This window comes from Bos indicus x Bos taurus, chromosome 1 (assembly GCF_003369695.1).
Source record: "Bos indicus x Bos taurus breed Angus x Brahman F1 hybrid chromosome 1, Bos_hybrid_MaternalHap_v2.0, whole genome shotgun sequence".
Lineage (NCBI taxonomy): Eukaryota > Metazoa > Chordata > Mammalia > Artiodactyla > Bovidae > Bos > Bos indicus x Bos taurus.
In genome coordinates this window covers 120,302,391-120,324,436 of record NC_040076.1, presented here as the reverse complement: position 1 = coordinate 120,324,436, position 22,046 = coordinate 120,302,391, and the positions used below count along the sequence as shown (strand labels likewise).

At 39.9% G+C, this 22,046-nt stretch overlaps 1 pseudogene; it reads right to left on the bottom strand.

Moving 5' to 3' along the window:
• Window positions 1-18,157: 18,157 nt before the first annotated feature.
• On the bottom strand, window positions 18,158-18,718 carry LOC113898124 (annotated as a pseudogene).
• Window positions 18,719-22,046: the final 3,328 nt, after the last annotated feature.

The following is a 22,046-nucleotide window of genomic DNA, read 5'->3' as shown; positions in this document are numbered from 1 at the left end:
CACACTACCCGAAGTAGTCAGAGGTGTCGCGGGCTCCCCTGTGAGGATGGAGCGGAGGGGGGTGGTCCAGCCTCGCTCCTCTGGATCCTCTTTGTCCCTGTGGACACCCCCTAAAGCTATCTTTTAAGAATAAGCTTTCTGCTGGTCTCTAAAGTGTGTGTGTGTGTTGGGGGAGGGAAGCAGGGGAGGAGAATTGCTCCTTCCCCTAAGCAGTTTCTAATTCCTGAGGTCCCCAACAAAGTTTACTCATGATCTCCATTCGAATGCTGTGAAGTTATTATCATTACTATTTCAAGTGAAGATTTCTGAGAGTCACAGCTTCTCAGATATACGTGCCTCTGGAGGGCATTTCGACAATTACCTTGTCCACTAACTCCTCTCCCTTCCCACTGGAAAAAAAATAAACTTAATTTTTCAGTAGTTGCCTTAGGACACGTCGTTTACAAGTTCCTAATGTGAGGGAAGAAGGGAAGAAAGAAAAACAACCTTGCCATTTCTCGTTGGGACTCCGCGTGCTCTGTTATTGAAATGTGAAGGATGGATTTTGGGGGGGGGGGGAGGGGAAGGCAGGGCGCTGGAAGAGTGCTTTTGAACCGAGCAGCCCTGTTGCACGGGGCTGACCTTTGGCTGACACAGCCACGGAGCGGGCCGTTAGTTAACGAGGATTTGATACATTAGACATTCGAGCTGGGCGTGTAAACCCACACTCTGAATCCAGATTTCGCTCAAATTAGTGTACGAGGAAATGATCTTTTTAAGTCCTGAGGCTTAACCAAGTGTCAGGAGGGCCGATTGCTTCCTGAAAAGGGCAGCGAAAGACACTATGTAAAAGGCACATTCACTGCTCCTTAAAAAACAAACAAAATCAACCCCCCAAATCATCTTTGAAAGATTTCCGAAATCCTCCAAGTCACTCCTTTTAAGTGATGCTTATAAATAAGGCTAATCATCTCGTTCTAGTGAATTCTGTTGTATTAATTCCTAACACGAGGCCAAGCTGTGAAGACAGTGTCACAGTTATGGATATATAATGTGTGTGTGCATGGAAATATATACACGTATATGATATATATTTAATACACATTTATATAATTTTTTTTCTCATTAATCGCTGGAGATGTTAGAATGTGACAGTTCATTTCTGCCAGGCAGTGGGGGCACATATGGAGGGGAAAGTCACAGATTTTAAAACCGTTTCAAAGTTGACGCGTCTCGATTTAATTTGGTTCGACTCGTGTCCAGACTTCGGAGCCCATCAAGGGAAGGCAGGCTGGACACGGGGATCCCGGGCCTGGCGCGGCGGCGGAACCTGCAGCTCGCCAGCCTCACGGATGAGACTGAAGTTGGGGACTTGGCTGTGACAGTGGAATAGGAAGCCAGTTGGAGGCTGCAGCGGCTCCCGCGGTATTTACTGACTTTGGAAAGGTGTGATTTTATTTAAGTTGACAATAGAGCTCCAACTTCAAAAAAAAAAACAAAAAAGAAGCACCCCTAGAAAATGTTTTTCTCCTCCTCCCAAAAGCAGAGCCTGCGAAATGGTCTGAATTGGAGAGAGGGGGGAGAAATTCTCTCCTGCGTAAGTTCCCAGCCATTCTTAGGGTGGAAAGGGGAGGAGGAATCTGTGTCCTGCAGCCCTGCAAAGGCCGATTTCCCTCAACTACTATCCTGGGGGAGGGTCGCAGCAGCCGTGGCAGTTTTCTACACCTGAGTGTTGGATTCTGCCTCAGGTTTTGCTGGGGCTGCACAGGGGCGGTTTCTGGGACCAGAGTTTATTAGGCAAAGCAATTTTTGGCCTCAAATCTTTGTTCTGGGAGTCTGCCTCCAATCCCCTCTTGTCCTCTGAGTGTGGATAAAAAGATGGAAAATTAACTATCATGAAAAGAAAGAGACAGTTTAAAAACAAGGATGCTAGGGGAGAGAAGTGATTCTCCCAGACCTATGATGAAGAAATTCAGACAGGACCCAGGAGAGGTACGGGATTCATTCCAGACAGAGCTCTGTAGACCCAGTCCCACGCACAGGCTGACAGGCTCGCGTGTCCCCCACCTTTAGGATCAGGGCAACTGAGCGGGCGGATCACTTTTCTGGATTCAGGCTCTGACCCCCTTTTGAAAAATCACACCTCTGCACAATCTTGAGAACCCCTAAGGTTTGGGAGGGTTACAAAAGCTGGCCTAATGGTGAACAGGAGAGTAGGGGAAGAAGGAAAGGTTGGGAGTGGAGAGAGCAGAGTTTGCTGCCAGTCCTCTTCAAGATCGAGTTCATTTTTCCCTGGTGGCGGGTCCCAGGTTTGGAGCATCAGCAACCGGTGCTTGGGGGAGAAACTCTCTGGATCACCAACTGCCAAGTTGTGTCAAGTTTGAGGTTGAAAAACGGTGGGTCTGTTTCATTTTAAGGTCCACTTCTGGAGTCAGTGGAAACCATCTAACGTTGACTTTTATAAAGAGTGGAAGGAAGGAAGCCCCCGCAGCTTGCAGACTAGTCTGGAGTTTCTTTGGCCCTCTTGTCTAGACCGCCCACCCACGTCCAGCCCCGGGAGTCTCCAGGAGCGCTGGAGCTTCTGCACGCGGTCCGGAGTCTGGGTGCCCGCTTGTGCTCGGAAGCCACGGACGCTGTGGTTCTGACTGCCGCAGGACTTTCTGGCGGGCGCCAGGGCTGCCCCTTTCGCCGCTTGGGGGTTTCCTCCGGCCCTCACCCGGGCTCCCTCCCCGCAGCCCCCCACAGCCCTAGGCCTGGCCACCCCAGGGGCTGCCCTGGACCTGACGAAGGCAGAGCGGTCGCTGACGTCAGGGGCTCCCAGTGACCTGAACTCCAGCCCCGGCCAGGAGGCGCGCGGCGCGGGCATCATTAATTACCAGACAGTAAATGTTACACGGGAAGCTCAAGGTTTTTCAGGAGGCAGCTGATTTTGAGAGTTATATATGTGTGTGTATATATGTGTGTGTGTATATTATATATATATGTATATATGTGTGTATGTATATATATATAATGGTGTGGGGAGCGAGAAAAGAAGGGGGGGAATGGAATGAGAAACAGTGATTCGGTTTCTCAAAGCATAGTTAGTAACTTCTCACCCTCCAGTGTCCAGGTCCGCCCCCTGTGTGCACCCTTCCGTAGGTGTGGGCTCCTCACTTTGTAGCTGGTTTGGCAGATTTTCGGTGGAAGTGCTAGTATTTGTTCCTACGGGACTCGCATTGACAACTTCCCTGTAGATTCAAGTTTGAGGAGTTTAATTATCTCCAGAACCCAAGGAGGTGAGATAGGGTGGACATTGCGTCCTAAAGATGGATCTAGGATGTTCGTTATCACCCTTTCTATTTGGTTAGATCTTTGGCCAGAGATCTGATATTATTATGGCTGTTGTTGAGTAAAAAGAGGGAAAACCCCACGTACATCGACAGGGTCAAGATAAATGAAAAATGAAATTCTGTATTAGCAACGAAACCTTTCACTGGTAATGTCAAAAGCAGCTTTCCTTTTTTCCTTTGTTTTAAAAGGAATTAGGCATGCAATATCTAGCTCAAAATAGAATTTTAAGCGGTAATAACTTCTTAAAAATCACACCAATTCTTGGTTCTAGCTCTAATACATTTTCAAAAATCCTTTCTCCGAGGATCACTGCCTAGTAAACATAAGCAGGGTCACTGTGAGGCATATTCTCTCTTGGGCCCTTCTCTGCAGAGGGAACAAAAATCGTGCAATATGATAAATTCCACAGGTGATAGTGAAGTGATTTTCTGAAAAAAAAAAAAAAAGAACAAAGTGAACTTAGAGTTAAACTAAAACCCCACCTAAATTAAATTTTTTATGTAAATGGAAACAATAATCCACAAATTCAAATGTCTTAAATATTATATTATTTGCCATAAACAATTTCCTCGAAACTGGCTAGTTGAATTAGCCATTTGGAAGATCCTGAATATAAAAATAAAACTCACATATATCACTGCATATCGTCAGTAAATAGCAGCTCTCAGAAATATAAAATTATCTTCATACATGTGAATACAGAATGCATCTGATACTACCCAGAGTCAGAACACAAGGCCTCTCTAGTTATATCTATAGAAGGCAGAAATATCCTGAAAAGTACTTTAAATAGCAGGTAATTTGTTAGTTTCACTGACTGAAAAAGAATGAACTAAACTTTAATTTTTCTTTTGAAACCTTTAGAACCCTGTAGGCAGCTTTTGATTCAGATCTATGATGATGACCATTTTATTCTGAAATCAGTAATTTATTTTGAACCAATAATTATATGATAAACATTTAACAAGTATATACTGATTTCTCAGAAGAGACCTAGTTCATAAAATATGAGGGAAAATGGAGCCCATGCTTAATACCAAGTGTAAATATATTTGTAGTATAGAAATTCTATGGAGAATTTTAAAAAGCTTAAAAGGTCATATTAATACCTGTATTGAATACAAAATTCCAGAAATACACACCAATAAAAATTTCCAGGAATTGTATTAGAAGTATTTGAAAAGAGATATCTGCATACAAAGAGGGAAAAAAAGAACCTCAGGGTAAATAAAAACAAAGGTCCAAGTTCCAACCTTTTTTTCTTTGATTATTATTATCTGTTTTCATGGCTTGTACCTAGATTTTTATTTAAAATTCCAAAAATGTGTGTTAACTGTAATAAATATTTGAAGTTGAGGACAACAGTTATTCGGCATCCAGCAACTTCAATGCTACTTTACTTACTACTACTTTTATATACTATAAATATTCCCAGAGAGTTCTGCTCTTTTTTGGTGCAACAGGTTGAAATTTATGGGTCTAAGATATTTTCCAGACTATATGTGTTACACTCTGGCTGAGAAAAACCTTAAGATATTCATTAGATTAAAAAAGTCAGCTAATATTGCTATAGTTCCTGAATCAATTATTTATAGATTTAAGGCAATAATTGAAGTGCCAAATTTCAAGGTCATTATGTATGTATGTGTATCTCCACATAAGTAATCTGTGCAATTTGGACAGTATCCTATGGGCCTTATGTGATTTTTGGTGTTGCCTCAGTCCTGATTTCACTTGCTGACCGGGCAAAGTCAGTTGATATCCTTGACTCTTAGTTTTTTCAGTGTAAAATTAGTGCCCTAGATAAGATGCTCACTGAATTTTTATATAGTTCTTAAAGCAATGGTCTTGCTTACTCTTATAGATTGACATTTTAAAAACTTTTAAAGATAGAATTTTATTTGTGAAAAAATTAAATCAGGAAAATTTACTTAACTGATTGGATATAAATGTAATCAGCAATTCCTATTGTAAAATTCATCGTTAAGGTTTTTCTTTTGTGTATGTGTACTTGAGAGAGAGTCCTGTTTTAGAAATATGCATTCTATTAAACAAGGGGTGGGGGATACAGGAAATCTATCTCTTTTTCTTAGTTTGAAAAAGAAATAACATACATTCCTAATGTTTTGTTTATGTGAATTACAAGGACCTGGGGCAGAGAGTACTTAGGAGATGGAAGCATTATTAAATTCAGTAGTTTAAGGGCATGCATTTGGGAATTGTGAACTTCAAGTTCTGGTTGTATGCAAATGTATGTAAAATATGTTTGCTGTACATATTAATTCACTGAATTTACAAATCCCACTATGTAAAATAACAAAAATAATAAAACACAATTCTGCACACTCATTTCTGGATCAGTGTGAAGGGCTAAATATATTGAGTATATTATTCAATCTACAGGTTTTGCAGCTGTTGCTTGTTACTTACCTATAAGCTGACTACACTTGACTAGGCCAATTAATTAATTGATTGATTAATTAAACCAACAAACATTAAAGTCAAGTATGGTAGTTGTTATTGAGAGTGTGGCATTTCAAAAAAAAATTCCAAATGCTTTCTTTCCTCTAGGAATACAACGGGAGAGACACATAGAATTAAACAAAATTTAAGGTAAAATATGATATTTGTCAGAAGGGAGGCATGAACAAAATATGGTTGGGCAATGTTTGACTTTCTGATCACTTGCTGATTTACAAAATCAGAACAAAATACTGCATCACAAACTTTTCTTTCTCTCTCCTTCATACTCTCCTTTTCTCCATTCCCTCCCTTGCTCTCCTCCCTTTTCTCTTCCCCTTTCCCTGACTCTGGAACCTAAGGCAATATGACATTTGCAAAAGACCTTTCTCAGGGTGGTGGTAGTGGGTTTGTGGGCTTGTTGCTTGAGTCCTCACCAGGCCTTTGTCTTTGGGGGGCAGTTTTGTCTGAGTGCCCATCTATAGCCAGCTAGCCTGGGCTCCCATGGATGAGCTTAAGCTCTGTGAATGTGGGGCCTTAGAGCTGGGTCAGAGCTTTTCAGGTACCAGAGTGTCCGTTTTTCTGGTTGAAGTGGGTCAGGCCAAACAGAGACCAAATTCTGACAACTCCAGGCAAATACTTGAAAAGAGAACAGTGATTGCTTGCAAGGACGTTACACTTTGCAGAACTGTGCAGGATTTCTCTCTCCTCTGTTATTTATTTGATCTAAATACAGGTTCCTTGTCACTAATAAATAAGCCTTTTCTTATTTTTATGATGGTTCATTTGTTCATTTCTATTCAATTTAAAATTTATTGCTATAAAAGTTTAGCATACTAATTGTTTCATAAATTTTTGATCTGTTCTGTGATGTTAAGCTGTTGAGCTATGTTTTTCCTTTCCCCGAGGCTGACTTGATTTTCTGGCAGTATTTTCCTGGGAAATTTTGTGTCTTGCTTATAATATTTGATAGTCATCCCATGAAACCAAGGAATAATTAATTTTCTCCAAAATAGATTGCATTCAAGTGTTTTAGAAGCTCTAAGGAGGACTAACTTGTAACTAACCAAAGAAGTAGAAATAACTGGTCAGGTTATATATTATTCAGATTCTTCTTTTCTTCTTCTTTGTTGCTGTTCTATGGGTTGATTGGAAAGTGGCACAGCCCAGACCAGTCTGATTAGTACTTACTGGCTGTTTGGGTGAGTAGATTCAGGCAGGAGGGGTTGCAAAGTGTGTTTGAGAACTTTATCATTTTTGTGTAATTCCTATCCTCTTTATAAAATAAAGTTTTCATTCTGAACGATTTCTAACATATACAAGTAATAAATCTCCATTACCCTACATCAACATTTATCAGCTCATAGCCAATTTAATTTTGTCTATATTTTCATCCACCATTCTCTCCCAGGATTATTTTGAAGCACATTCTAGGCATTACATTATTCAATATGTAAATATTTATTATTTAACTATATATAGTTAATGTTTGCTATAAAGCAGAGTAGCTTTTTCAAAGCAACTAGTGTGTTTTTCTGAAACACTGCCTGGTTTGAGCTTTTAGGTTGCTGTACTTGATCCTTTTAACAGTTTTACTTCTAATAACAGAGCCTTTATTAGCCACTGGAATCAAGGAGCTCTGTAGTTCTCAAGAGGAAAAGAATAATTCAGTTGATTATCTTCATAATCAATGAAGATGGAAGCTTCAAGTGGGAAATCTCACAATTCCCAGAGTCTAATAGTCACAGTGGAATCAGAATAATTTACTCAGAAGTTTCTGAGTTTGGAAAAATATGATGACTATAAATTCCCTTTATAAAAAATAAGATGAACACATAGTGATATGGAAAAACCATTGTGCTTAAAAAACTATCACCTATATGTCTTGAATTTCAACTTCATACTACCCAAGGCAACCCCCCACCAATTATTCATACAATAATAAATATGAATTCATGCACTGTGATTTATGTATAACGTTTTCTTATCTTATTAAATTGTATGAAGCCATATGTTATGGTTAATTTTTAAAAAGAGAGTACTGATCCTTTAGAGTTCTATGCCAAACTGTTTATGGATGAGGTAATACAATGTCTAGAATTTGCTTCAATAACCTTGGGGGAGGGGTGGTGAGTGAGTGAAAAAAGAATCAAGATTTTTATTGCTGGGTGATCGGAACTTGATGATATTCTCACTACTTCTATAAATATTTTTTTTCTTAATAGTAAAAAAAAAGCCAGGAAAAAATATCCCACTAAACTATCACTTTAAAAGTGTCAGCAGAGAAGTCAAAAGTTAGGATGAAAATGTTTGGAATTTAAAATTAAAAAGGTCGAGGTTTATTTCCTTCATCTTGGACTACCTATGTGTATACTTGAAAAAGCCAATGAACCTCTTTCAATTTGCATTTTCACACCTATAAAATACTCCCTCTGGTTTAAATAAATCCCAGTATTTTTCCATGTACCCCTATATGTTAGATATAAATTCCTAATGTGACTGAAATAGGATCCGGCTGCTCGCCACTCAAAAGTCTATAAAGAGGCCAGGTTGATGGAAAGGAAATTTTGCTTTATTTTGGAAGTTGGCAACCTTGGACGGGGCGGTGGGGGGTGGGGTGGGCGGGGATGCCTATCCAAAGGCCAAATCTCCCTGGTGACAATCAGGGGGCAAGAGCTTTTATAGACAGAGTAAGGGGGCTACATGGCGAAATAGTATAGTCACCTCTTACAGTCATCTTGAAATTGGTCATGCTGTAGTCTGACCTGCATCATCTTGATTGTTTTTAGGTACAGTTAATCTTCAGTTCTAGGGTTGGTTTGTTTCCATTTCTTTGAGGTCAGTTCTCAGAACTGTGACAGCTTATGACATGGCTACAGTCTGGTCATCATGTAGTTAACTTCCCCACCTGGAGTTTTACTATCTGTAAGACAGCTTGCAGGGTATGAATCAGAATATTATCTATGGCCCTTGAGAATGAACTGAAGGTCTTTGACTATGCTTAATGACTAAAGTATTATTTGGTCTCCTTTGACTGTTTTCCTTTGTTTCTGCATCTTCTCACTTCTCTGATTAAATTTACTCTTTGGCTAAAGTTTTTCCACAGACAAAAGGCAGGCTGAGTACATGGGTGGCAAGACCATAGAGTCCTGCTCTGTTTTGCTAACACCTTGCTAGTGAAAATGTTGCTTAATAATTTAAACTTGCAGTTACTTGAATGTTTGCTGTCTGGTTGTTCTGAGATCTCTGGAAAGACCTAGTTGTTACTTTCCGTTTGTGCTTGTTTTGTGCACTGATTACAATAGAACCGTTCTCAGTATGTGAGGAAAACAATGATAGCTGTAGATTTTAAAATGAGATTATTGGTAGAGCATAATGCTGGGGCATCCACTTCCCTGGTGGGGGATGGAGACTCTTGAAGTTCAGGGTTAACCCCTGCCTCATTGTTTCTTCCTTTATACCACATCTGCCCTTCAGACTCTCTGGGCCATTCCTGCTGGAGAGAGAATATAGCATCCTCAACTGTAATTCATTGTGGAACTTGGAGCTGAATCATGATTTTCAGACTTGGGTTTTCATAACATATCTCTATTTTTAGATTATGTTGCCCTTCCTAATTTTCTAGCCTTGTTTGGAATATTAGGGACGAGGACAAATAAGCCCTTCAAAGGGCAAGTTTACCCTCCTGACTGATCTTCCCATAGATTGGGATTCTACATGTGTTGGCTGTGCCAGGTTTTCCTGCCTTGAACTCAAATCTCCCCTAGGGTACAAAACAGCCCTAGACCTGAGATTGAGCCCTAGACCAACATTGGAAGCAGTCTAGCCCTTTCCTTTCCAGGGCTAGATCCTGGTCCAGTCATCTCCAGTAGCAGTGGTTATTCTGACCACACTCAAAAATGGTGACTTTTCTCATCACTGTGCTATGCCTGCTATGACAGACTTCTGGTACCAAACCATATTCGAACATGCCAAGCTTTGGATGCCATGCATTGAACTGACTAACCTTCCCTGGTCCAACCTTTATAGTCAAGTTAAACTCTCTCTGGGCCACCATTTCCCAGAGGGTTAGCATCAAAATCATTTGGAGGATGTTTGTAAAAATTCATATTCCTTGCCTTTACTCCAGGTCTAATGAATCAGGATGTCTGGGTTAGGATGCTCATTGGACTGTGAATTTTTTTAATTTTTTATTTCTTTGGCTGTGCCATGCGGCTTGTGAGATCTTAGTTCCTCCACTAGAGATTGAACCACACCCTTGGCAGTGAAATCATGAAGTCTTAACCACTGGACTGCCAGGGAATTCCCAGGAAAGCGCATTTTAATTAAATGAAGCTTAAAAATCACTAACTAAAGCCATAGACTTTGCCCTTGGATTTGAGTTTTTTTCTGAGCCCAGGTTTTCTTTTCTTTCTCTGATTTCCATTGCTATGATTTTAAATTTGCCAGATTCCTGCACTTGCTAGTATCTTGACTTTAGTAGAAATGTAGAAAAACATAAACAAAACTGGTTCTTGGCATGCAAAAGTGGTTGTCTCAAACATACTACTTGTGTTCCCACCAGTCCCCTTACTGCAATTCACTGTCTTCTTCTTGATCTAGTATTAGAGTAAGAATAAGTACACTATGTTAGTAATAATAATGCACATGAAAGTGCCTTTTATGAAGTTTAAAACACTATATAAGTGCAATGTATTATTTAACAAACAGTTAATGAACTCATAGTCATTTGGGGGCACCGTATAACTTGCCCCCTGAACATAGTACAAAGAAAATGAAGGACATATTTTCTGCCCAAGGGAAGTCTATAATGAGGATAACAGGCACACATAATGTTACATGAAAACGATTGGAAAGCAACATAGCTGATTCATACCCCAAATATTCTCTTTAGTGATGCAAATCTGAGTTCCCTGGATGATACTGGGTAACCTTGTGTTTATGTACCAACATTGTATCTGTTGATGTATCCGTGAATTTAAGTAGTCATCTTTCTCAAATGCCTGGTATTTATCATATCTATATTTTTCTGCTTTTGAAGTGGATGTGAGGTAGTTAGAATATAAGCTCCATGGGGGTGAACATTTTTCTCTGTTTTCTTTACTGATGTGTTCTCACTACACAGATTATGTCAGCTCCATAATGTTTGTTCAATAAATATTTGTTGTCTGATTATCATTATGGTTGACTAAATGAAGTTAATCAGAAAAGATTTCCAAAAGGTGATGCGTGTAAGGGAGATCTCACAGGTGCCCATAGATTGGTAGGAAATGGTTATAGGTGGAGGCTATGGGATTGTAAGGTAAATTGTCTTAGAGGGGTAAATGTCTTCACGATTGACAGCTTTAGTCTGCCTCCTATGGGCTAACCCAGTTACTGATGACTTGAGGTGGTTATAATTGTGATTTTCTGGCTCTGGGGAGGAAACTGCACCCCCCCCTTTTAGACCTGAGACTGTTACGAAGTGGAACTTAATTTTGTTTGGGGAAGTAGGCATGGGAAGGTGCTTTTTGGAATTAGAAAATTTTCTTTCTTTAGGAATTCTGTCTGTCTGCCTATAGAAATATATTGAATGGTGAAATACGTGTAGCAAGTCTGACTGGTTGTGGTTTTATTGTAGCAACACCTTCTTTGCAATTTTAGTTTCCAGTCCATATGAGGAAAGAAAGGAAGATTTTCTCTTGGAAACTATAAGTGCAGCTAGTCAAAGTTGAACTAACTACTGACCATGTACTACTTGTACCCAACTGGGATTTTAAATCCATCTGAAATATAATTTGGCAATCTTTTGATGTATATCATATGTGATATTTTAATTGTTAAAAAATTACTTGTGCTTATAACAATTTAGTTTGTTGTTTGAATCCCAATACTGAAGAACAGTAATAGTGTGTGTGTGGGCATATATTTTAAAACTGCAGTTTTCAACCTTTCATTCACTCACTTAACAAATATTTATTGACTGCCTCTTAAGAGTCAGGCCCTCTTCTAGTTTCTAGAGACAGGTGATGAACCAGTCAAAGTTCCTTGTGGAAATTACACTTCAGTGAGTAGACAGGTGATGATAATAAACATGGAAAGAACACATATAAATAGGAACTTTGGATAGACTTAAGGGCTGTGTTAAACCAAAATAAGGTGACAGGTTAGAGAAGACATTGAGAGATAGAAAGTCTAGTGTCATCAGTGGCCTTTCTGAGGAGCCAGTGACTGAGACCCAAATGCTGTACAGGAATTAGCCATGAGAAGAATAAGGGGTGGGAGATTCTGGCTCAGGAAAGAAAGTATAAAGGCCCCGGGGCAGGAACGTCTTGGTGTGTTCATTATACCATCCATTTATCCTCTCCACAAGTATTTGCTCAGTGCCTATTTTGCGCCAGGTACAACATACTCTGAAGTACTAGGGAAATGGTGACGAGCAAAACAGACAAGTTGGGTTCCAGTTCTCACAGAACTATGTTCCAGTGGGAAAGACAAAGCAAAAGCTAACGAGAAAAGTATCGGATGATAGTGAATTAATACTCAGAAAGAATAACATGATAGAAACTTCTTTGGTGGAGCCAGAGAATGCCTTTCTGAGTAGGTGACCTGTATATTAAGAAGGTGCAATGTGAAGTACACATTTGTGTCACCTACTCCCTTTGGATATTTCAAATGACGGACTGGGCCCTAGTAATACAGGCTGAAGATAATGTGTGATTTACTAGTCAACCCAACACTTTTTCTTCCACTGTTGAATGCGTGTGGGAATGCAAGGAACTCCAGCTGTGTGAGTTTATAAAAAAGGGAAATAGTTTGTAAATTTATGTACTTTATTAGTAGTAGCAAATTACATACAACTCTTCTCACCAAGGGCTTGGGATATTTAGGCTCAAAACAGCTGTTTTAATGGATGGGAATGTATGGCAGAATTAAGGAGCTTTTGCTGAATAAATGTTAAATAATAGCTTTAATAGTGATCAAACTTAAAATTAAATAATGAGGGCATGCAAATTAATGTGAATATGAGCAATCCTGCAAAGGCAAGAATCAGACTTGGTTTTCGCCTTCTTATACTTTTTAAAATTAAAAGCAGTGGATTCAGCATTGAGAACCTTTTTGTGTATTTTATATATTTTTTCAAGTGTTGGAATATTGTCTTAGTTTGTACCATGGAAAATATAGTGGATATTTAAGTTAAGAGTCTAACATTGTAAGGAATCCAATTCTGTTTAAAGCAGCTCATGATAAACGGTTTTATTGTTAGGAAAGAGCATGAGTAAATGAAACAGAGCTTAGATATGTGGATGGCACTGAAAAGTGGAAGACCAGATGTCTCACTGTCTCTATATATCTGCACCATCTATTCTGTTCTTCCTTCTCATAAGCTTTCTTTCCTTAATTATGGTTTTTTTGTGTGTCTAAAAATTCACTTTACATATGGTGTTGGTTGATAATAGTCTCAGACTCTACATGGTCTATAGTTTCAGTCTTCACAGTTCTCTGACTGACTTAATCTCTCCACATCTCTATTCCAAACTCCTGGGAGAGATGATCTGATTTTTTTTCCCACCTTTAATTAGATATATACTCTAGTCCAGTCGGCTTCCCTAATGGTTTAGTGGTAAAGAATCTGCCTGCCGATGCAGGAGATGCAGGTTCTATCCTGAAGATCCCCTGGAGGAGGGCATGGCAACCCACTCCAGTGTTCTTGCCTGGAGAACCCTATGGACAGAGGAGCCTGGCAGGCTACAGTACATGGGGTTGTAAAAGAGTCAGATATGACTTATCGACTAAATAATAACAACTGATCCAGTCAGATGTAGCTGGAGTATGGGAACAGCAGATAGGGGCTACATAGTAGTACCTGTGATACATTAGGTAATTATTAAGAAATAATCAATCTCCCATTACATAAGAAGAATTAATGACTGTATCAGACTTAAAAGCTTAAAACAGTCCTTATAAAGTACCATATTTATAGACTTTCCAGCCACACCAATCCTGAGCCCATTTACCAACCCTCCTACCCCACCACTGCTCTCCCTAGAGCTAAACTAGGTTTGGAGATATGCACATATACTCATGGGCTTCTTATGGAGTACAGTGATGAAGAATCCACCTGCCAATGCAGAGGACTCAAGAGATGCGGATTTGATCCCTGGGTTGGGAAGGGACCAAATCCCTTCACTCCATTATTCCTGCCTGGAAAATTCCATGGACAGAGGAGCCTGGTGGATCACAGCCCATGGGGTCGCAAGGAGTCAGATGTGATTGAGCACACACATACACACAAGTTGTGCACTGGGGATTTAGCATTTAATGAAATGGATAAAAAAATAAAATGAATAAAAAAATTCTTGCCTGCATGGAGTTTACCTTCTAGGGTATGCAGAGATAAAACTAAATAAGTGTTATATTTGATAAGATCATAATTGCTGTCCCCAAAAAATAAATCCTGAGGATAAGTAGGGAACAATTACAGTGGTCAGAGAAGAACTCCAACTGAGGTGAGCTTTGAGCCAAGACTAGTAAGAGGTCATCTACAGAAAGGACATTCTAAGCAGAGGGAACATCAAGTGACATGCATGTTCAAAAAACACGAAGAGGTTCTGTGAGTCTGAAGCAGACTGAATGAGGAGAGAGTGGGAGCGGTCAGGGTGACTGAGAAATACTGGGAGCTGGGGGAAGGAGGTGGGTGACTGATCATTCAGGTTATCACCAACAAGTTAGAGGCCTTTGGCTTTTATTCTCTGTGAAGTAGAAGACACTATAAGGTTTTGGGCAGAGTAACCTGATCTGACATAAAAAAAAATTATTTGGCTGTGCCAGGTCTTAGTGTGGCATGCTGGACATTTTTGCTGCAGCATGAGCTCTTAGTTGCAGCAGGTGGGATCTAGTTCCCTGACCAAGCCGGGCACCCTGCATTGGGAGCACAGAGTCTTAGCCACTGGACCACCAGGGGAATCCCTGATCTGAAACATTTTATGTGGATCATTATGATTTCTGTGTTGAGACCAGACTGAAGGAGACTGGCAGTGGTTGGATGTTAGGAAGCTGTTGCTATGATCCAGGCAAGAGCTCACAGTGACTTTGACAAAGAAGTATGTAGCAGTAAGTGGTGAGTAGTCAAGATTGTGGATTGGTTCTGAAGATAGAGCCAACAGAGGTTTCTTATAGATTAGATGTCCACGTGAGAGAGACAGAAGTCAGAGTTGACAACAAGGTCTTGAACTTGAATAACAGGAATGGAGTTTTCATTAGCTGAGATACAGAAGACTGTGGAAGGAGAAGGTTTTTAGTATGTGTGTGTGTGTGTGTGTGTGTGTGTGTGTGGGAAAGTCAGGAATGTGGTTTTGGGAATGTTAAAGATGCCATGGTAAAGAATGCGGGAAATTGGGGTTCAATCCATGGGTCAGGAAGATCCCCTGGAGAAGGGAATGGCTACCCATGCCAGTATTCTTGCCTTGAAAATTCACAGAGGAGCCTGGCAGGCTGCAGTCCATGGAGTCGCAGAGTCAGACATGACTGAGAACCTAACACTTTCACTTTAGACATTTGGGTGGAGTGGTTGAGCAGGCAGTTGAATTTGAGTGATCAGCATAGTGACAGTATTTACAGCCTTGAGACTGAGTGAGACCACAGAGAAATGAATATAAAGGTACAAAAGAAGAGGTTTAAAGCCCATATTTGGCACCGCAATATTTAGAAGTCTTCCTGTGGGCTTTCCAGGTGGTACTAGCGGTAGAGAACCTGCCTGCCAATGCAGGAGACAAAAGAGATGCGGGTTCGATCCCTGGGTTGGGAATATTCCCTGGAGGAGGGCATGGCAACCCACTCCAGTATTCTTGCCTGGAGAATCTCATGGACAGAGGAGTGTAGCAGGCTACAGTCCATAGTGTTGCAGAGTCGGACATGACTGAAGCGACTTAGCACACATGCAAATCCCATCTTTGGCACCCCAATATTTAGGAGTCTCAGAGATATGCAAGAGTTAGCAAAGGAGGCTAAGAAACAATGAGAAAGGACACCCAAGAGAGGGTGGTGTCCAGGAAGCCAGGTGAAGGGAAGAAAGTCTTTCAAGAAGGAAGGAATGATGGGCTGTGTAAAATATTGATTATAGGCCATCGGATAAATGAAGTGATTGTTTGTCTGATTCAGTGAAGTAGAGGCTATTTGATGTAAACTGTTGCGATTGTGGTGGTAGAGATAAATATATCTTTGCAGTGGGTTTGAAGGAGACAAAGGAAGAAAAGAACTGGAGACGATGAGTATATAAGATGAATAAAATGGTATTGTTTTCTGCAGATTTTTCTCAGAGCAATATGTGCTAGGGAGTCATACTATTCTTTTTAGATATATATTTATTTATGTATTTATTTATTTGGTTGCCTTGGGTCCTAGTAGTAGCACGTGGGGTCTTTGCTGTATTGCTGTTTTGGTGCATAGACCCTAGTTTCGGGACCGGGGCTTAGTTTCTTCACCGCATGTGGGCTCTTAGTTCACCAACCAGAGACTGAACCTGCATCCCCTGCATTACAAGGTGGATTCTTAATTGCTGGACCATGAGGGAAATCCCCATGCTATTCTTTATAGCTTATCTTACTTCTCTTAATCATTCCATAGTTTTCAGTTAGATAAATGACCACAAAGTGTTTAAGATGGTTCTCTAAACAGATGGTTTTCCGTTTTAGTAGTAAGAATGTCAGTTATCCCTACCCTCAAACACTAATACAAATGAAATGAAATGTTAAGTGGAAATCCAAAAATCATAGGAAAGGCCAAAGCATTTTGAATAGTCTATATGGAGACACCAGTGGACCGCAGCCTGGCTACAGTGGAAATTTCATAAGGAAACCAGTAGAAAAGAAAGAGTCCTAAACTCATCTTTGACATCTCTCCTTGGACTAGGACCAACACTACACAAGCAAACACAGTTCTCTGAATCCTGAGAGACCCCTTTCAGGCCACAGAGTCTTCTGCCATAATATAATGTTTTCAGAACATGTAAGTTCTCATAATTTGGTTACGAAACCAACTATATAGTTCTCCATTTCCTTTCTTCTAAGTACCAGTTTTGTTTGGGTACCAATCTCCAGGACGAACATCCTTGCCTTCTGATGCTATTCTCTCTACTGTCAAAATAATTCATCCTATTTTGGAATGCTTTCTAGCTAGAAACCTCTTTTAGTTCCAAACTCTTATGAAGACAGAAGCTGTCTCTCCCCAACCTCCCACACTGCACACCTGTTTATGAAACTTGTAATTAATGAAGATCTGCTAACAATCACACACTCAATGATGTTTCAGGCTTGTGGAAAGAAGCAGGGTGGATAACAGTCATTGGGGTGGACCTTCAGTTGTTCATTTTGCCAGTGGGCTGTAGATTGGCTATTGTATTTTTTAGTAAGGGAATTTCTGGAAGCTTTACTTACACCATTCAGGCTATGTGACTTGGGAAATATGAAATGATCTGAACTGTAGAAAAATTAAAGAGGAATTTTCTGAATAGAATTAGTTGGTTGTTGTTATTGTTAGGCCTATTTAAAGAGTAGTAATAGTACATCCCCTACAAATCTTCAGATAATTTCCCATTTAGTATCTGGGTTGGTTGATGTCTATTTTTGATGGTTTATAAAATGACAGCTTCTGCAGCCAACCTCACTTTTCATTGTTCTGAGGATGAGAGCTTGGTCTAGTATGAAGGTTGAAAAGTCAGGTATCTGTAGGAGTCCAAGAAGAAACCAAGCAAAGCAGCCTGGTATTAGAAATCACTGGAAGGAGATAAGGACTGGGGTGGAGCAGGGAGAGAAAGCTCTGCTCGTCAGTTGCCATGTGAGAATGTCTGCCTGCTCTCAATACTCAAGTGTTTGAAGAGAAGCTAGGAATCTGGATTTTAACATGACATCGTTCAGCTTGGAAATGTTGGCAACAAACTCAATACTTTAAGAAAAGTACTCTGTAACCCAATACATTGCAGGCCAATGCAAACACATCTGCAAGCTGGATCCGACGCCAGGCCATCAGTTTGTGACTTCTGGTCCAGATGGATCAGTGGTGATGGCAATGATTTGAGACTGGTTCTTTCAGACTTAAAAAAAACTGGTTGCTAATGATCTAAATGTTCTCAACTACAGGTTGTTCTCTATATTTCCTGTTTTTGCAACAAATCTTAAATCTCAGTAGCCTGATATTTGAAACCTGCTGGTTAAAAGCAGAATGACCATACATCCAGGACTTCCCAGCTTAGCACTGGCTTAGGCATGTACCAGTTATTATGTATTAATATTGTCTCCTTTCATTCCTGACATGTTCCAGTTTGGACAGTAAATTATATAGACACTTTAATTAAGAGTCTCTTTTATGCCTACTCTCCACCCCTTTTTAACTTACTTTTATTATTTATTTATTTATAATAGTGAAGACTTATGTTTAGAATTAGCCAGCTGGACTCAGTTTTAATGATCCCAATTTTGCTGGCAACATCTAAGGCATCATAGTCAGGAGCCAGTTGAACATATGCCTTCTTCTCTCCATCAGGCCTGAGCAGAGTGTTGACTCTAGCCTGTCCATGTCAGAGAACTTCCTCAAAGCCTGTTTAATTTGGTGCTTGTTGGCCTTGGCATTCACAATGAGCAGCAGTGTGCTGCTGTCTTCAATTTTCTTCCTGGCTGACTTCATGGTGAGGGGGAACTTTATGAAGGCGTAGTGGTCAAGCTTGCTTCTCCTAGGGGGCGCTCTTCCAAGGATATTTGGGCTGCCTCCTAAGCTGCAGTGTTTTGGACATTCAGAAAGTGGATGACCTTTGGATTTTTTTCCTTTCCTTTTTTCTTTCTTTCTTTCTTTTTTTTTTTTTGTGGCTGTAAATGCCTTTCAACACTGCTTTCTTGGCCATCAAAGTCTTTGCTTTGGCTATGACATAGGGAGGGCCTGGGGCTTACTTCTTTGCATTTGGTACCATCTTCATGAAAACAGGTCACTTATTTTTTAAATTTCTTTTTTAAAAAGCTATCATGGGTCATTTGAAATATTTAAGAAACTGATAAACATCTTAAACCTTTATGTAGCCATCATCCAGTTTCAGCAATTATCAGCTAACATCCATATATGTTTTTTCTATATCCTTAGCCACTCCCTGGAGAAGGCAATGGCAACCCACTCCAGTACTCTTGCCTGGAAAATCCCATGGACGGAGGAGCCTGGTGGGCTGCAGTCCATGGGGTCGCTAAGAGTCGGACATGACTGAGCGACTTCATTCTCACTTTTCACTTTCCTGCACTGGAGAAGGAAATGGCAACCCACTCCAGTGTTCTTGCCTGGAGAATCCCAGGGACGGGGGAGCCTTGTGGGCTGACGTCTATAGGGTCGCACAGAGTCGGACACAACTGAAGTGACTTAGCAGCAGCAGCAGCCACTCCCTACCCCATGTAGTCTTTCAAAGGAAATCTCAGATTCCATATTATTTTATCCACAATTTTATGTCTTTTGAGTCAATATTAAATAAGTACCAACTCACCACTGAACACTTACATTTTAACCCATTATGTTTTAATTGTTTTTATTTTCCCTAGTACCTTGAGTTCTTTGTAGCCTCTGTCTTTCCCCTCTGTCTGCCAAAGTCTGTCATTCTCTTCCTGAATCCTAGTGTTAAGAGTTGAATACTTCTTACTGCTGAGGGAGATATCCATTATTTGTGTCTAAAAACAAAGTATCATTAAATTTGTTATTAAATGTAAAAGATAATATTTTAAATTTTGTTTTTTTAATGTAATTAGTCCATTAATTGCATCCATCTTTTCAAATGTTGATTTGCCCATTAGTTTGCCCCTTGAATGATTTTTGGTGGATTTATGTCATTGCCTTGCCCTGCCAGATTGCAGTTCTCTGAAGACCTCTGTTGTCTATTGTGGACTAATCCTAGGGTCTAATTTCAAGGTTCATTTGATGTTTTGGTGGGAAATGTGTGACTATGTCCTTTGAGAAACTTTGTGAGTTGCTAATGATCGGAGAAGGCAATGGCAACCCACTCCAGGAAAATCCCATGGACAGAGGAGCCTGGTAGGCTGCAGTCCATGGGGTTGCTAAGAGTTGGACATGACTGAGCGACTTCACTTTCACTTTTCACTTTCATGCATTGGAGAAGGAAATGGCAACCCACTCCAGTGTTCTTGCCTGGAGAATCCCAGGGACGGGGGAGCCTGATGGGCTGCCGTCTATGGGGTCGCACAGAGTCGGACATGACTGAAGCAACTTAGCAGCAGCAGCAATGATCAGAGAGAAGAGGCATGACTGTTAAACTTTGATAAATTTATTAAGGACTCAAGATACTTTATGTGTTAGAATGTTCTTCATAGTTTAAATTTGTTAGATTAATACATATGAATGCACAGCATATAATATATATATATATATGTGTATACACACACACACACACACACACACAATTTGGGGGCTTCCCAGGTGGCACTAGTGGTAAAAAACCCACTTGCCCACACAGGAGATGTAAGAGATATGGGTTCAATACCTGGGTCAGGAGGATTCCCTGGAGTAGGGCATGGCAACCCACTCCAGTATTCTTGCCTGGAGAATCTCATGGACAAAGGAGCCAGGTGGGCTACAGTCCATAGGGTCGCAAAGAGTTGGGCATGACTGAAGCAACTTAGCAGGTAGGCATATACAATTTGATTATAGAAGTAATTGATTCCTCAAATAAGTTAGTTTTATTAGTTTGCATTCTATCTGGGAAACTTGAATAGAATACAAAGTATTACATTTTTATGCTTTTCTTTTCTTTTTTAAATTTTTTTCATTTCTTTGATTTTTTTTTCAATAACTTACATTCAGATTTTCTTTTTGAGTGTTACATTGTTTTATTCTTTTCTTCATATGTTGGTAATCCCTGTCTGCATTCTTTCCCATTTTTTAATCTTCACATAGATCCAACTTCAGTATTTTCAAAGTGCACATATTATGCATGATTTAAAAATGAGAGCTGTGCTGTGCTTAGTTGCTCAGTTGTGTCTGACTCTCATGGACTGTAGCCTGCCAGGCTCCTTTGTCCATGGGATTCTCCGGGGAAGAATACTGGAGTGGGTTGTCATGCCCTCCTCCAGGGGATCTTCCTGACCCAGGGACTGAACCCAGGTCTTCCACATTGCAGGCAGATTCTTTACTCTCTGAGTCACTCAGACTTTATTTATTTCAAACTCAACCAAATGATTAAATGTATTTTTATTTTTAATTTTTTGGCTGCACCATGCAGCACGGGGATCTTAGTTTCTAACCAGGGATCAAACCTGCGCCCCTGCAGTGGAAGCATGGCATCCTAACCACTGGATCACCAGAAAATTCCATAAATGTATTTTTAAGGAGCATATACCTTCATGTGTGTGCTCAGTTGCTCAGTCATGTCCGACTCTGTGAATCCATGGACTATAGCCCACCAGGCTCCTCTGTCCCTGGAATTTTCTAGGCAAGAATACTGGAGTGGGTAGCCATTCTCTTCTGCAGGAAGCTGACCCAGGATTGAACCCATGTCTCTTGTGTTTCCTGCATTGGCAGGAGGATTCTTTACTACTGAGCCACCTGGGAAGCCCATATACCTTTCATACTACATTGAAAGTGCCTGAAGACCAGAATCTCAATCTTTTATATGTGTATCAGTAAATCAACATAAAGTTGGAATATGGTAGACTCTGTTGACTTAAAATGTAGATAGGAAAAATCATATTTTGTTTCATATACTAGCTGATCATAATATAAAGACATATGTAAGTGTTATGGTCTTATGCACTATAAATATTTAGAATATTAGCAAAATTAATGGAATTTTAATAAAGCGTAAAAAAGGTTTAGCCAGAGCTCCACTATTCAATAAATCAAACTTCTTTCATTAATCTATTTTCCTTCCAAATTGCTACTTATTTATAAGGGCAAATAGCTTTTTTAAAAGAAGTATTTTTTAAAGTTGAAGATAATTGATTTACAATGTTGCATTAGTTTTTAGTATATAACAAAGTGATATATATATATTTTTTCAGATTCTTTTCCATTAGAGTTTATTACAAGATATTGAATATAGTTCCTGTGCTATACAGTAGGACCTTGTGGTTTATCTTTTTTTATACAAAGTAGTTTGTATCTGCTAATCCCAAACTCTTAATTTACTCTTCCCCCTCCTTTCCCTTTTGATAACTGCAAGTTTATCTTCTATGTAGGTGAGTCTGTTTCTGTTTTGTAAATAAGTTCATTTGTATCACTTTTTAGATTCCACATAAGAGTGATGTCATATGATA